Below are 14,879 nucleotides of genomic sequence, written 5' to 3'. Positions count from 1 at the left end.
TATTGTTATTTTATTTTGTGCCTAAAGAGACACAAAACCAGGATTCAGATCTGAGCAACTTGGTTCCCCAATCCTTACCCTTGACTAGGTACCATTTTATCTGGCAGAGAAGACCTATTGAGAGCCTGGTTGGATGAGGTAGAGCTGCTTCCAGGAAGCTGTTCAAGTCACCAGCCTCCTCTCTCCTCCTTTGTACCCACTGTTTTTCCTCTTTTGTCTCCTGATCCTGTCCTGGTTGTGGAAGAGAGAACTAGCTCCTTTGCTGGGTTGACACTTCTGCATCTTGCCTGTCCTCGTGGATACCTGACTTCAGACATACCCCAGGGAACTAAAGGAGGGTGGGGGAGGGGGCACTGTTTGCTGAGAATTGATAGGATCAATACTGCTGTGTTCTTTGTGGCTGAAGCAGCAGCAAGTGTGTGTGTGTGTGTGTGTGTGTGAGAGAGAGAGAGAGAGAGAGAGAGAGAGAAATGTGTGTAAGCCTTTTAGCATAAGGTGGATATTGGTGGGAGGTGAGGAGTGACCAGATCAGGCATTATTTCTCACCAATCTCCTTTATATACCTTTTGGTCACAGGACATCAATGTGCCTTGTAGAGGAGTCAAAAGGAATACAAGTCCCAGCACACATAAACACACTTGTACCTCATCTGCCACATTCTTTTTTTTTTTTTTTGGTCGGCCGTGGGGCTTGAACTCTGGGCCTGGGTGCTGTCCCTCAGCCCTTCAGCTCAAGGCGAGCGCTCTGCCACTTGAGCTACAGCGCAACTTCCGGTTTTCTGGTGGTTTATTGGAGATAGGAGTCTCATGGTCTCTCCTGCCCAGGCTGGCTTTGAACCGCGATCCTCAGATCTCAGCCTCCTGAGTAGCTAGGATTACAGGCGTGAGCCACCGGTGCCCGGCTTCATCTGCCACATTCTTTGGGTTGGGTACACACACCGCACACCTCTAGGTTTGCTCTAGAAGGTTTCTGTCCTCTTGTATGATGCTCACTTGCCAGGAGATTATATAGACTGGAACTGGAAGCAGACATGAATTAGAGGAGTCTGGAAAAGACAAGGAAGGGAAAGCTGTTTTTGTTTGTGGTATCTTACACAGCTTTGGGCCCTTGAAGGCTGGAGAGTCTTAACGTGGAGCTCTTCAGCCTAGGAAAAGCTGTTTAGATGAGGGCAGGACTTAGGCTGATTTACAGAGTTTGAGGCTCTCATGGCTCAGGAAAAGTGTGTTTGACCCATTCCAGAGGCCCAGTTATTCAGGGCAGCTTCTCTAGGAATCATGCTTTTCTAGTGTTTTTCTCTTTTTGGTATGCTCAGCTTCCACATGGCTGTATTTCAAAGTCTTCTGCTGTAATAGGGATGGTATGTACATATAACTATATGTGAAAACTTTCCTGTCTATAAGAAATATCTGGCTGGGCCTCTTAAGCTTGGAGTTGGCTCCTCCATGAGCTGGAGAGGCAGTTTCAGAAGCTGATGTCATCTTTGATTTTGGCCTACTTTGGTCTGCAGCTGCAATACAGCCCTTGGGCCCTGTACTGTATTGCACCACAGTGGGCCCAGGAAAGGTGTTGATAATGCAGGATACTATATCTTTAGAAGAAATCTGGTAATCTTGAAGATTGGTGAGTAGTGAATCTAAGCATGTATGAAGGAAATCAAGTTATAATGAGAACTTCATTTGGTCCTCCTAACCAATGTCTCTGGTAGGAGGTGATGTCTCCCTTTTATAGATGAAACCCCCTGAGGCTATGAGGTAAAGAGTTGTAGCTAAACAAAATTGAATTCTAAGACAACATAGTTTCCAGAAGAAACTAGATGGCTGATTTGGATGGGGAAGGCCAGTGATGCTCTGGAGAAGGGTGTGCGGGAGGAAGCAGCTGTCAGGTGGCAGGGGGGAGGAGCAGGGCTCTGTAACTGCCTTTTAGAATCAGGACTCCACATAACTGCTGGGAAGGCTCTTAATTAAATGTGTAACAAAATAAAAACAGCCAGAGAGGAAACCTAAGTAGTGCAGCGTGACAGTGCACAGCTTATCCGTGTTCCTGGAACCTCTCGTCAGAGGCTTGTCAGTAGCTCTCGGCAGAGCCATCACCTTTCCGTGTGCCTGGTAAAGGCTGCTGATGAGCCTGACAAGGGTGGTGTAAAATTGACACTCACAACTTGTTAGTATGTGGCTTACTTCTTATTTTGACATCCATTTCCAGATTTAACTAAGTCTAAGGAATTCAGGAAATGTTTTCATTTCACATACTCATTTCTGGAAATCATGGTTCCCTTCTCATTGCTTTCCTTGCCCCCCTCCCCCTAAAGCAACTTCACATCACTTTTGTTGGAAACTGTCTGATTAGTATGGCACTGAGAAATAGAAACTGAAGTGCCAGCAGAAATCCCACTGGAGAAGAAAAAAATCTGTTCTTGTCCTGACAAAATCATTTTGTGTCCATCTTTTGTCAAAGCCTGATGAGCTGGTACTCCCAGGTTTATGGAGCTTGATGCTATAGTATCAAGATCTTGCTAAGGTGAGTTTGGATTTAATTTTTTCTCTAAACTTTTTCAAGAAATAACATAATATGGGCTTAGTTCTTGATTAGGTTACCGTCCTTACTTGGCCTATCCTTCTTTCATCTTATTTGGTGTTTTGAAGCTTCCTTGGGATTTAGTGTTGTTTCTCTGCTTACCTAGGTAGGAAATGTATCTTCTAGGAGATTCTGCCTTTGGTGGGTAGGCAGTTAAGACTGGTGGAGAGTAAAGAGTAAGACCTGCACAGGCCCCCACTTGAAGAACTTGAGGTTTAGCCCACAGTCTGATGATCTAGGTTTGCCAACCCTGGCTGACAGCTAGGGGGTTTTCTGTGGCTGAGAAGAGGAGCAAATCAGGAAGTGGACAAGATAAGTAGAAAAGCTTGAGGGAGGCCCAGGCCTTTGGTTCAGTTTGGAAAGAGGCTCCTTTGGAGACAGTTGGGGTAATTGGACCCTGTACTTAGGTGGGCATGGGGGAGGTGGCTTCAGGGCTCTGCTTAGTCAGTTTAGGAGACACTCATATACATTCAGTTTACCTTTGGGTCAGGAACTTCACTTGTTATAGGTAAGTGCTGGGCTGGTATTGGGCTTCATTTTGTTCCTGGCTTCCTGGAGGAAGAGGTAGAAGGCATGCTACGCCCACTACTTATGCTGTGTAGAGGTAGACCTGGAGCACTTCAGTTTTTAAAATGTCTAGAGATTGAAAAGTACTTGCCTAGAGTGTAGTGCCTGTTGCCACCATGAGGAGCATGCACTTGGCAAGGTCTGTTGACATTTCCCTCCTGCCTGCAGTCAAGTGCCCCAGAGTAGTCTTGAAGAACGAGACTCCTGGTACCTGGAGTGAAGTGGCACCATGTTAGCACCATACACCCGGAGAGTGTTATGGGTAGAGACTTCCCTGGGAGGGAGAGGAGTAGAATATGACTGTTTTCCTTTTGTTTTTCATACTTGCTCTTACCAGAGAGTGGGTTCATCTTTTGCCATAGCTTCAGCTATCCTCTATATACTGAGGCCTTCTAATCCTTTTCTCCAAGTGACAGATTAGAACTAACATAATCCTGCTGAAGAAAAGAAATCTACTCTGCCTTTCACTTGAACTCCAAGCCTGATTATCCCAGCTGCCTGCCTGAATCTCTACCTGGATGACCACCAACGTCTTAAAACTCAGCTGTGGGGGTTGGGAAGGTGGCTCAGTGGTAGAGCGCTTGCCTTGCATGCATGAGGCCCTGGGTCCGATTCCTCAGCACCACATAAGCAAAAAGAAAAAAGCCAGAAGTGGTGTTGTGGCTCAAGTGGTAGAGCGCTATCCTTGAGCTGAAGAGCTGAGGGACAGCGCCCAGGACCAGAGTTTAGGCTCCACGACCAGACCCAAAACACACAAAAAAACAAAAAATGAAAAACAAAAAAACTTAGCTGTTACTTTCTCCCCTCAGCCTGTCCTCCATTATTCTCTTGAATAATTAAATTAGTTTTATCCACTCAGCTCTCCTAAGAAACCTGAGAATTATTATTTCTCTAGCTACTACCAGTAGTTGCCAAATTCTTTTGATTGTGCCTTGTAGAGGTTTCTCAGATCACCACTGCCAAAGTTAAGATGATCATGTTCTTCTTGATTAATGTAGTCTTCTAAATAGTGTCCTTGACTCCAGTCTTGCTACTTCTTTATTTCAAATTGTAGTGAATTATGTCAGACTGATGTCTAAGCTGTGACAAGCCTCAACCTTTTCCTCAAGTTCAAGTCCACACTGTTGAGTTCTTCACATCTCTTACTTTCTTCTCTCTCTAGATCCGTAAGTTCTCTCTATGAACCATCCACCTCATTCAGAGGCTATATATAGCTGGCCACTTTCTAACATCTTTCTCTAAGTGCTTTCCTTTATGTTCCTGGAGCCTGTATTTATTCATACACAAAATTTTATCATAGCTTTCTCTACTTCTCTGTTTTCCTTACTAGATTGTAAATACAATTAGGATAAGGCTTGACTTGTAATAGTTGTTAAGCAAATATTTGTTGAATGATTTCCTTTTGTTGTTATTGGGTGTTTTTTTTTTTTTTTTTGCAGAGGTTGGATTTTTGGTATTGGGGATTGTACCCAGGGCCTCACATATGCTAAATACACATTTTACATACCCTCAACCCTATGAGGTACAATGAAGTGATTCTTGGAATCCCTGGTCCAGAAGAACGGCAAAAAAAGAAAATGATAGCAGGTAGATTTAGGGAACATTAGTTGTTATTGTATATGATAAATGGAACAGTAGGAGAAGTCTTTGGCCTTGCTGGCCTAACCTGAATGTGAGAAGTTAAAGAACTAAGCTGCTGATATCAGGGAGTTGGGTGAAGTGGCCCACAGACCCATGGCCAGGAAGGAGAGGAGTACCTTCTGTGACACAGTATAAAATGCTTTCTGTGAAAGATTTGTGTCTTTAGAACTAGAGGCCTGGGACTTTTCTAGAAGAGTTAACATTGTATGCCAGGAACCTATATGTGCTGTTTATACTTATGTCATCTAGTCCTTACCACAGTTCTGTAAAATAAGTTCCTTTTGTAACATTTCTTCTAGTGCCAGTACTGTGGCTTGATCTCAGGGCCTCATACTCTCACTTGACTTTTTCCGCTCAAGGCTGACTCTTTACCATTCAAGCCACACCTCTACTTCCTTTATAACATTTTTTTTAATGAACAGAAAAACTGAAGTCCAGAAAGGTAAATTGTCAAGGGCACGCAAGCTGTTGTAATAGAGCAAGGATTAGGCATTCTGACTCTAAAAGTTTGTGTTGAACCACAGTGCTGTCCAGCCATCTGTCCTTGTTCATGGTCCATAGGGCTTTATGATCTGGTAGGAATACCTTCTTCCTTTTCTTTGTCTGTGTTGAGTGACAGCTGTGGATGCTCTCTGACACACTGGCAGTTGGATTTTGGTTTGGTATTGGAGGAGAGCTAAACATTTATGTTCACTTTGGTATGGGAATATGGTTGGTCAAGAGATGTGGCAGGTGATGTTTTGGGGCAGCCTGAATGCTTCTTTCTGGGCCACAAATTAATGAATTCTCTGACCCATTTTAAGAAAATCATAACCACCATCACTTTGGACACCTCTGTCTTGTATTTGGAAGCACATCGGGCATTGCATTGTGCCACTAAATTTATGAGAGCCTTGCCCCTTGCCCATGGGAGTGTCAGTTGGTCCCAGCACTGAGGTGCTTCACTTTTGATTAGCAGCCTGCTGGGGGAAGGTGCTGGAGTAAGAACTCCCTGCCAGTCCTGACTTGTCTCATTTCCTGTTACTTTTATCTGTCACTGCAAGCGCTTGGGCTCCCCTCCTGAACTAATTAAGTTTGCATGTGTTTAGACACATTGCCAAATAGGGCTTAGCAAAGCGGAACTGAGCTACATCTCTTTCTGAGTAGAGAAGGTAGGGTCTATGAATACTTCTTTTACAAGGACTAGGGAGAATCATGGATGTCATGCAGTGAGTATGTGTGCAGGTGATAGACACCTGCCCTGGCCCTCCTAGGTATAGAGCATCCTTCTGATTGGCTGACAGGGGCAAGTAAGAGGCCAATCTCTAGCATTCTTAGTGAACTGGACATTCTAAGGAGAATGAGAATAGAAACAGCAGGTTCCAAAGTGTACCTTTTCTCCTGGGCACAAGGAAGTTCAGTGTGATATGAGTAGTATGCTTAAGGAGTTGGGAGGGTTGTGTGCTTCCTGTTGCCAGCCTGAATATACCTAGCTCCTAGATCTACAACCACCTAAGTGGTAAACAAAATGCAGGATGTAAGTTTATGGGAAGTATAGTAGGAACTGGGATAGCTGAAGGCCCAATTTTCCCTTTTTTGCATAGAAGGCCAAATTCCTCCTTCTCAGTCACTTGTGAACCCTGCAGGATGGTGCCAAGGGTAGAAGAATAGTGTTGCCTAAAATCTCCCAACCTTGGAGGTGGGATTCAGCCTGGTGGACCATCACAATGAAGTGATAGTTGTTGGCATGTTTTTGTGGCAGACCAAAACTTGCCTTTCCCTAGTGCCAGTTAGCCTGATGTTTGAGATGCCCTGTGGCATAGGACCCATGTACCTGGGTCCTATCCAGACAGCAGTTATGGACCTCCTATTTTCAAGTAAAGAACGAGGGTATTGCTTGCTACAAAGGTAGAAAAGCCAGCGGAAAGCCACAGTAAAGGCTTCAATCCTCAGTCCATATCAGTAGCTATGAAGCTAGTAGGTCAGCTTCCCAGCCATGAAGAAGTTCTGGAGAGGCTAAATTGCTCAGTCAGCCCAGGCTCCCAATTCACATGAAGTGCATGGTGGAAAGGGGAGGATTTTCTGGAGATTGTATAGGAATTCTGGGCCTTAGAGTTGTAGTCTAAGCTTAGAAAGAATGGGAACCAGACCTTCTGCCCTCCCTTCAGTTTCCCTAGAGCCCTCTCGTCAGCAAAGGTGCATTGGGTTAGCCCCAAGAAGGCAGCTTGAGCTGATGGGGTCATGTTTCAGCTCTGGCTAATCCAAGTCACTCGATATAAATCTCTCCCTGCTGCCTCTTCCTCCCTCCCATCCCTAACCCACAGACAAGGAAATGAATCCTGGCCCTCACCCTGAATACATCATGGCAGGCTTGCCTCTAATGAGAGAGGGCCATTCATTGTGGGGTGAAGCTCCCTGCAGAGCCTGGGATGCCATTAATTAAAGAAGAGCCACCTGAAGCCAGTCGTGCGGTGCCGCCTGCCACGCTCAGATGGAGTGGTGGTGGGGTAGCCTCGTTAGCCTGACAGCTCCTTGGGATGAAAGTTCTTGGGCTTGGAGGAGCACTCCCGCCCTGCCTGAGAGCTCAGGTACCCCTGGGGCCAGCCTACTCAGAAACATCTGACCTCCCCCTCCATGTCCTAGGGCCTAGACCCAGGCAGCAAAGGGGCTCCTGATTTTGAGCTTGGCTAAGGATTAGTCATTTCTTATATGCTAGCCCTAGAGCAAGAACAGGTTTCTGTAGAGCCAGAACAGTCTTGGTTCTCAGCCTTTGTTCCCTTTGCACTCTTTCATGTGGTCCTGATAATCTTACCCTGTGACCTTCCCTTGGAGTTTTAGTTTAGGGTATTTGGTCTGCCCTAGAAGGGCTTAGGGCCTGAAGGATCTCTGGAGGGAAAAACCTGTTATCTGGTCAAGAACCACTGCTGCTGCCTGGCAGACAGAGCCTATGGTGTTCCATTTTCTGGGCTTTTTTGGCAGTGGCTAGAAATCCAAGGCTCATCTTCTCATTATAATAATTATATCACTGTGGTGATTATAGGACCCCCCCCCCGAATGGAAGTGTTGTCCAGATAAAGACAAAGATATTTCCTTAATGACTGATCAGGCTGTGAGATGTATTTTGTTTTTGTTTTTTGTCAGTTGTGGGGCCAGAACTCTGGGCCTGGGCACTGTCCCTCAGCAATTCATCTCTACCACTTGAGCCACAGCACCACTTCTGGCCTTTTCTGCTTATGTGGTGCTGAGGAATCGAGATGGTGAGGGTTTTTGTGGTACTTAGGCCCTCATGGTACTGAGAGGGCTTCATGCATGCAAGGCAAGCACTCTACCACTGCACCAACTTCCCAGCCCCAAGCTGTGAGATGTTTAAGGCTATGACAGCCTTATCCTTTGGCCTGCTACAGAACTGGTGACTGAATAGTTCTTTACTCCTTAATTGGTCCAGAAGCAAATGTTACTGCTTAGGTTCTGGCCTCCAGATTTGATATGTGAAGCTCTCTGTGACCATCCATGAGAGTCTTATCACTCACTCCTTGCTATGAAGGGCTAGGTAAGCTGAGATCTTGGCTTTAACCCAGAATTGGGCTAGGTCAGCCAGTCTCTTCCTGACTTTTCAGGCAGAGATCCGATGTCTGTAGCTCTTCAGGGCAGTTTCTGGGAGTCTGGTCTGTGACTGAAACTGACAGACAGGCTGCTTCAGAGGGCCTCAGAACCAGCTGGCAATACCTGGACTGTTTGATAATTTCAGTTTCCAAAGAGCTCACCTGTCATGGGGTGGAGCCTCCAATGCAGCCTCCCAGCAGGCCATTTCCATATAGTCTAGAACTTAGGCCTGACTGCTCAGTATTTTGAACATATTTAGTCTTTCCAGGTCTTGGCTGTTTGCTTGAACCCATCTCCTCTGTCAGGTAGAGAGTGAAAGGTCTCAAGATGCTTAGCCAGAGAGTCTTGATCTTAAGCTCCCAGGAGAAGAAAATCCCAGTCCTCGGCAAGCATTTTCCTTTGTGTAAGATACTTCTTAGATCAGTAGTTTTGTTTTTTTTTTTTCCTTTAACTTTTTTTTTTGTGACAGGTATCAGTTTTTGGTGTTTTTTTAATTTAAGATTTTAGTATTGAATAGATATAGTAGAACATTTGAAGTATACTATAATCTATAGTATGATAAATTTATATACAAGTATATACCTGTATTACTACCACCCAGATAAAGATCAAGAACCTTTTCCAGGAGGCACAGAAGTGGAGGGACAAATGCAGCAGTGTTACTTACTAAACACTATGTTAAAAATCAAATATACAACTTGTGGGTTGGGATGGGTGGGAAAAACTAGGGGAGAGCAAGGGAAGGGGTAACAGTGTCCAAAAAGAAATATATGCTAACTGACTTATGTAACTGTATATCACCTTTATAATAACAATAAAGTATTAAAAAAAAAAAAAACTTTTCCAGGGGCTGGGAAGGTGGCTCAGTGCTAGAGTGCTTGCCTTGCATGCCTGAGGCCCTGGGTTTGATTCCTCAGCACCACATAAGCAAAAAGAAAAAAGCTGGAAGTGGCGGTGTGGCTCAAGTGGTAGAGTGCTAGCCTTGAGCTGAAGAGCTGAGGGACAGTGCCCAGGCCCAGAGTTCAGGCCCCATGACCGGACCCAAAAAAATAAAAACAGAAAAAAAAAACAACCTTTTCCATCATCTCAGAAAGTTCCCTTGTGTCCCTAACCATTCAGTAATGACTTCTTTTGCCAGGTAGGATTGTTCTAATTTCTTGGTTTGTTTTATCTTTTCTTCCTTTTTCTAGCTTTCCCACCCCTTTCTGTTTCTTTCTCTCTTCCTTCCCTCCCTCCATTTTTCCTTCCTTCCCTCCCTCCCCCTCCTTTTCTTTCCTTCCCTTCCTCCCCCTCCCACTTTGTTCCTTTCATACTAGGGTTTGATCTCAGGGCCTTGTATTTGCTAAGCAGGTGTTCTCTCACTGAGAAATATACCTACTCCTTTTTTCTTTTGTTATTTTTTTCAAATGAAGTCTTCCATTTATTCCCTAGACCTTCCTGGACTATGATCCTCTTAGTTAAACTTAACCATGTAGATGGGAGGTGAACCACCATGCCTAGTTTTTATTGGTTGAGTTGAAGACTCATGAACTTTTTTGCCCACCATGATCCTCTTGATCTCCATTTTTCACATAGCTAGGGTTATAGATGTGAATCACAGCACCTATTCTTGACTTTCATAGCAATTGAATCATACAAGATACATTTTTTGTGTTTGACTCCTTTTGCATAAAATATTTGAAGGATTGATCCATGTGATTGTATATCAGCTTAACCTTTTTATTGCTGTGTATTCCATTGTATTATTATGCTATATTTTATTTTCCTTTCTGACAGAAAAAATATCTACCTTCTTTAGTCATTTAGTACATGTGTGTTTATGAGTATATAAATGTTCAATTTGATAGGGATAACTCCCTAGACTTTTTAGATCGTCCCAACTCCTGTCATCCTTTAAAACACAATTCCAATTCTAATCTTTGACCTTGTGATCTTCCCTGTCTGTTCTGGAAAGTGCATTGGCCTGAGGTTATATATAGGAAGAGGTTGGTCTTGGGCCTGTGGAGTGGCCCATTTCTTTCTTCTTTCAGCAGATGTGTGCTGTCTATCCACTATGTGCCCTGTACTCTGTTGAGATTACAGCAGTCTAGGACATGTAGCCAACACTGTTTTCTACCTTTAGGATCTTGATGCCAGAAGAATCTTGGGCTTGCCCACCAGGCTTTTGTACCAGTGGGGTTTTGCAAGAGCAGTAGCAGTGGCTTAGTGGAACTTCTCTGGGGCTGTGAACTTTTGCTTTTCTGTTCTTGATGGTAGAAGTGGTGTTAGCTGCTGTCGAGGTGCTTGGACAGAGAAAGAGTTTCTTAGGGCTTTTTTTTTTTTTTCCTTGCCTTCCATTATCCTAGAGTCTGATTCCCTCTGTGAAAGGAGTAAATTAATCTCCAACTTTTCTTACCTGTAAGGTGAGTGACCTCTGTTTTGTCAGCACTTGCCAATCTGTTCTCTGATTCCCAGAAAGGGTAATGGAGACATTACTTTGTACTAAAGCAAACCACCTGTTCTCCTGTGCAGATGCTGGGCAGATCCAGGTCCTGGGAAACAGGTCAGCGTGCAGGTAGCTCCTCATAGAGGCATGTGAAGGCAGAAAGGTTTTGGCCTCTTAGCTGCCTTGCTCCTAAATAGTGGTTAGCAGATTCGCAAAGGAAGACTTCCTGTTATGATACTCTTTCTAACCGCATTCATCCCAAATGGCAGACCAAAAGGTTTGGTCTGAGTAAGGTTGCTTTTTTCAGGCTCCTATAGTACTAAAAGGCTGCAGACACTCCTCAGTGAGGAAGAAGACTTAGGGAGTAGAGGTCCTTGTAGTTGGAGGCCAGAGAATTCAAGGTTTCTGTTGGCACAGAGGTCTGTGCCTGAATGATTTGTGGATGTTTAGGACTTAGCTTTGTAGGGCTTTGGGAAGGGTAGCTATGAGTGGATAGGATAAATTCTCAGTGTCCCTGGCTAAAGGGTGACATGACTTAGACTTGATAGTTCTATAAAACTGTTTCTTCCAAACCCTTCAAGGATGTTGGTTTGGGGAAGAAAGCCAGCGAACCCAGAGAATCCCAGGAGTCTGACAGGCCTTTTTCTCTGCGATTCTTTCTTGCAGGCAGCCTGAGGCAGCCTGTCTCTTTGTTAACAGAGTGACAGCAATGTGACACCATGGAAATAATTACTAACAAATCACGGTGCTGACTGCAAACAGCTCTCTGTCTTCAGAGGCATGTCAGGGTGCATTAGAGCAGGACTGGAGGAACAGCACATAAAGGGGGGGCTGAGGCGCAGCCTGCACACAGACACTCCTGTCTTCCCCAACCCTAGCCCTTTTCTGTGATATCTGACTTCCTTGCTTTTAGCCTCTCCCCAGAAGGTCAGCTAAGGGCCATCTGGGTCAGCAAGTGGCATGTGGTTGGTTTAGCTTCATCTGGGCAGGTAGCCAGGGCTCCCATCTTTACTAAGGAGTACCTTGGTGGTAATGCAATCCAACAGTTTCCATTGTGGAACCCTCAAAACATGGAAGAATGCTCAGGTCTCTGATTTACTTGCTGCCAGTTGAGACTCGCTTCACTTGTCGTGGTTTAGGATTTTGGAGGGTACTAGAGGGGTATCTGCTCTCTACAGGACCCAGAGTATGAGGCAAACCTTGCATCTGTGTTGGCTCAGTTCCCTTCCCCCATTAGCTCTGGTTTCTTCTTCAGTTGCCATAGTCAATTTTTGGTAAGTCGACTTTGTCCATTCCCTCTTGGTTAGCGGAGTGATTGCTCTGACTGTCAGGGCTGTAAATAATGTTTCTGGTGTGTGTGGCTGGAGGCAGCCGCGTGGGGTGTGGAGAGGAGAGGAAGGAAGGAGGAGTTGCTCTGCGATGGCTCCCTCACCCACCCCCTCCCCTCTCATACAATATTTATCCAGGGATGGGAGTCAGATGCAGTGACCTCAGGGGTCACCCAGTTAAATAGCTTCTGAACCTCCCTGCATTCTAATTGCTGCAGTTGTCCTTTGCTCTGGAGACTTCTCCTCCCTATTGTCTGCTGAGGCACACACTAATGGCTGTCCTCCCTGGCTCTGCTGGGAGGCGTGTGTGTGTGTGTGCGCGCGCGTGTGCGTGCGTGCATGTGTGTGTGTGTGTGTGTGTGTGTGTGTGTGTTGGGGGGGGCACTCTTTGCTACCTTTCTTTCCCCAGGGATAAAAGAATCCAGGGCCTATTAACAAGTGGCTTTATCTAGGTGGTGCCCAATCCCCTGTAACCCCTATTCTTCCCAAACCTAACTGTAGGAGACCCAGACAGTGGGCTTAGTTTTGGGGGCCAGAAGGCTGCACCTACTTTTTTTGGCGTTTGCGAATTCTCTATAGGCTCCCTAAAGCCAGGAGACAGACCCTTATTACTCGGCTGACGAGCATCACCCTGTATGTCCATAGTCCCATATCCAGGTTTGGAAACTTCTAATGAGTGATGTTTTCTTTTGGAGTATTCTGCATTTGTCCAAAGATTTGTTGAATGCAATCTGTCTGGTCCCTGAAGGCAGTTTAGATGATTGATCATGGTGTAGCAGGTGTGTCCATGTGTTGATTTAAGAGTGTCATGTGCCTCACATCTTCAGTAGAACCTTCCTATAAATGTCAGTTACCCTCCACTGCAGCTTTTCTCTCCCAAAGAATACTTTTAGAAACTGCCATTGAAGAGGCTAACCACATGTATCTTGATGATGCTGATATTCAGCAGTGGCCTAAAGTCAGCTCCTGTTGAGAACTGTTCTGGGCCTAGTAAGCACAGTGCCGGGAACAGAACAGGAGAGGGGAGGGTATGAGAGAAGGGGGGTCATCAGAAGGTTAAGAACAACAGCAGGTCTTGAGCACCTATAATGGAGCACACTGCTTCCAGATCTTGAGTGTAGAAGGACACCTCTCTGCAATGCCTCCAGAGGGCATTGCAGGCCACACAAAGATAGTCCAGCATAGGGTCAAGATGGCCACAGAACCAGGTGGAGACTGTAGTAGATGAACAGGATATTTCAGAGACAACTCAAACTTAGGAACTTCTGGTCAAAAAGAGAGTAACCGCTTCCCCTACTCTACTCTCTGCTGGGGCATCTGCCAATCAGTCTGGGGAAGAGCTCTGGCCAGATCCCAGTGGTCATTCCAGCACGTGGGGCACAAAGTGGGCACTGTATCCTTCCCTGAAAGAGTTGCCATAGGAAGGACACAGAGAAGGGCTTGTCCTGTTGTTTTGAGACTGGGAGACAGAAGTGGTATGTTTTTGGGTGAATATTTGTGGCATTGGGGAGGTGAATGTTATACTTTTTTCTACAAGGTGTTTGTGATGCTTGTGTGTTTCCTGTGGGCTTTGTGGGGGAGAAGTGAATAGAGGTAGTTGGTAAGTGAGCTAAAAAGCTGTGGAACGGTGAGGCACTACATACAGAAGATGGTACATTTTGGAGGCTTTGAGCAACTGTTTGGCACTAGGGATTTGAGGTTGGTTTTCGTTGGGAGGACCTGCAGCCTGGCCTCAGGGGCATCCCTCTGCACCCGCTTGTGTTCTGGTTTCTGTTGGGAACTCTCCAGAGCAACATGTCTGGGAATACTTCCAGCTGTGCCACCAGACCCAGACGCAGGTGACGGCCTTTCATCTGTACCGTAGGGATACCAAAAGGAAATTAAATGTCATTTGCCCCCTGCACAGCAGGTCGATGCCAGATCAGACACTGCTGCTCAGAGTTGGGCAAAGGGCACCCAAGGGAAGACTTATGCTTCATCCATGTCCTCTGAGCTGTGGAGACTCCCAGGTAATGATGGCTTGGCTCACTCCCAAGGCTTTCTCTGCCTCACTAGGTTCACCCTGGCCTGAAGCCCAGCCTAGAGCTACATGGCATCTGTGGCCCATACCAGTCCAGAGAGGTATGTGTAACAGTGGAAGGGAATGGAGAGGAAAGGCAGAGCTTGGCAGAAGACACAGGAAATAGTGAGATGAACAGTCCCCTTCCTCCAAAATGCTGTGTGATACTGTGGTGTAAATCTGTGAGAACAGCAGGGCTATTCAAACTTAAGGAAAAACAAAACAAAACAGAAAACTACCTGGGTTCAAGACCTAGCTCCACTACTTACTAGTTGTAGTATCTTGAAGTAGTCACATTACCACTCTTACCCTCCATTTCTTTATTTGTAAAATCATAAGCATCTCTGTCTCCTGTTGGGACTGCTACTGGGGTCCCCCTCCCTTCCTTTCCTACTTTTCCCCTTCCCTCCCCTCCCCTCACCTTCTCTCCCATCCTATCATTCTGAAGGGATTGGCTTGTAATACCTTGCCATCTCTTCTCCGCCCACCCCCCTACCATGGAGTTAGGTGAAGTTGCTATGAAGTGAATGATGGGTGGTAAGTCTGTCTAGGGAAGGCAGAAATGGTCACCTCTCCCTACCTGGGACTTTCTCTTCTTGTCTTTGTTTCCTCCACCAAGCATCTTAAAGTCTTTATGAGATGGTGGTAAGGCAAGGTAAGAGATTTGCCAGAGGTCCTCATTATGGGGCTCAGCTAACTTCTC

General features: G+C 45.6%; 1 protein-coding gene across 7 annotated transcripts in view; it reads left to right on the top strand.

Annotated features, from left to right (window-relative positions):
• The window catches only part of Eri3 (ERI1 exoribonuclease family member 3), a 138,701-nt gene that overhangs the window by 50,236 nt on the left and 73,586 nt on the right, over positions 1-14,879 (top strand). The window lies entirely within an intron of this gene.

Source organism: Dipodomys ordii, unplaced genomic scaffold (genome assembly GCF_000151885.1).
Source record: "Dipodomys ordii isolate 6190 unplaced genomic scaffold, Dord_2.0 Scaffold33, whole genome shotgun sequence".
Lineage (NCBI taxonomy): Eukaryota > Metazoa > Chordata > Mammalia > Rodentia > Heteromyidae > Dipodomys > Dipodomys ordii.
The sequence above is the reverse complement of the archived record's forward strand: the minus strand, read 5'-3'. Positions and strand labels throughout refer to the sequence as shown.